Source organism: Camelus dromedarius, chromosome 9 (genome assembly GCF_036321535.1).
Source record: "Camelus dromedarius isolate mCamDro1 chromosome 9, mCamDro1.pat, whole genome shotgun sequence".
Taxonomy (NCBI): Eukaryota; Metazoa; Chordata; class Mammalia; order Artiodactyla; family Camelidae; genus Camelus; species Camelus dromedarius.
This window is the reverse complement of record NC_087444.1, coordinates 46,253,500-46,255,529: the sequence shown is the minus strand read 5'-3', so window position 1 is coordinate 46,255,529 and position 2,030 is coordinate 46,253,500. Positions and strand designations below refer to the sequence as shown.

General features: G+C 47.4%; 1 non-coding gene across 1 annotated transcript; it reads left to right on the top strand.

Annotated features, from left to right (window-relative positions):
• The first annotated feature begins 1,372 nt into the window (after positions 1–1,372).
• On the top strand, positions 1,373–1,481 carry LOC116155063 (U6 spliceosomal RNA). Its single transcript, XR_004139092.1, has one exon. It is a non-coding gene; the product is annotated as a U6 spliceosomal RNA (small nuclear RNA).
• Positions 1,482–2,030: the final 549 nt, after the last annotated feature.

Below are 2,030 nucleotides of genomic sequence, written 5' to 3'. Positions count from 1 at the left end.
GGCTGTGTTCGGGTGGCTGGGCTGGGGGCAGTGGCATTTGAGCGAGAAAGTCGCCTCTCTCAGGAGGGACCTTGTAAAAGGGTCGGGTTTGGAAGGGAGGAGGTTTAGCAGGGCTGGGGAGGCAGGCAGGAACTTTCTAAGAAACTGGGAGCTAAAATGCTGTTTCCAGCAGGGTGTTTGTGAAGGCACAGCGCGCCCGGGGCTGCCCGGGATTGGGGACATTGTCTGGGCATTGTGCTCAGCTCCCACCCGGCCGGCCATTGTCACAGGGGCCCATCGAGCCGCTGGCCTGAGCACCGGTTGTCTTTTTCTCACTCTACATCCCTCAGAAAAGACATCAAAGACCAGGGAGATGTGCTTTTTGCTTTGTTTGGTGTCTGATTCTCAACATGTGGTTTCCCGGGCCAAACTTCGGCACCTTTTAACCTATTCTGTTCAGCTTAGGCCTGAGCTGTATTTGAGCATTAGGGAAACTATAGTAACCGATAATCTGCCTGTTGCTGAAAAGAAACTATGTATCTTGTCACACAAGAGCTGTCGGACGATCACCGTCCTAGACGAGGCCCTTTACAGGCGCCTGGCTTTCTTTCCCCGGGGGCTCAGCCTGTGCCCCTGAAAAGGCCTCAGAACCCTTTGCCTTTCTGGCACCAAGGACCCGTGTTCATGTTCATTTATATTTAACAAATAAGGCATTGTCCCTTGCAACATATCAGCATTTGATTATCTATTACAAATGTTTTCATCAAGTCAGAGACGAGGCCTCTTAACAAAAGGGGGGAAAGAAAAGCTGGTGCAGCCCAGGGATGGGGCTGAGACTGGGGTTTTCTTGGTGGGATGTTTGGTGGCATACAGCTCCACCAAATTAAAAAAGTGCCCCCCAGAGCAGGATAGTTGAAGATGTAATTACGTGGATAAATCTGGACTGAGTAGTAGTCATCCCTGCTCCAGAGCCCGAATCCCAGGGCTCAGGTCCCACCTTGAACTCTTACTAGTTAGTCTCAAGCTAGTCTCTTGAGGTCTCTAACCTTCGAATTTCCTCATTTAAAAATGGATTTTAAAGAAAACCACATGAAGGTGGGAATATTAACAGACCCTACGTGGAAGGCTGGCAGGAGAGTGAGCTGAGCTAAGCCGGGCACATGGCAGGAGCTCCAAAAGGGCTGGATGGAGCAGTTCTTTCAGAGGGTAAATACTGCACTGAGGACCAGGCAGGGTTGCGGGGAGCAACTCCATACCGGGGATCCAAATGGGCCAATGACAGCAGTGAGTATTGGTATTATGATTGCATTACATCTTTATTGATACCCCGACCTGTTAAGGAGATACACAGTATTGCTTTTGAGGAAATAAAATAAACATGAAACAAAATAGAGTGCTTGCTTCAGCAGCGCATACACTGAAAGATTGAAACAACACAGAGAAGGTTAGCACGGTCCCTGGGCAGGGATGACACGCAAATTTGTGAAGCGTTCCACAAAAAAAGAAAAAGAAAGAAAATAGAGACAAACAGAAATAAAGAATAATTGTCAAAACAGTTACCATATTATTTAAATAAACAATTCTTTCTCTTTTTTTATTGAAGTACAGGCAATTACAATGTGTCAATTTCTGGTATATAGCACACTGTCCCAGCCCTGCATATACGTACATATATTCCTTTTCATATTTTCAATTCTTTATTATTATAAAGAATAACACCCAACACAGAAATAAAGAATAATTGTTAAAATAACTACAACCATACAGAAGTGGCGAGTGTAGTAAATGACGGTTCCTGGATGCTGACGCCGCTGGGCAGGCCTGGGACTGGGGGGAGGGGAGAGAGGCCCGTAGCGGCTGGTGCAAATTCTGTGCCCTGGGTGCCTCGCCAGGCCTCCCTCCAATCCCAGTCCTGCTCCTGAAGGAATCACTGTGAGAGGAGGGATCTACTGGCTTCCAGGCTTCTCTCGCTGTGCATACCAACATTTCATTCTTATTGGCAATCTGAGTTTCCATCACGCAGCCTGTTAGAGAGCCCACTTTTCTTCCTA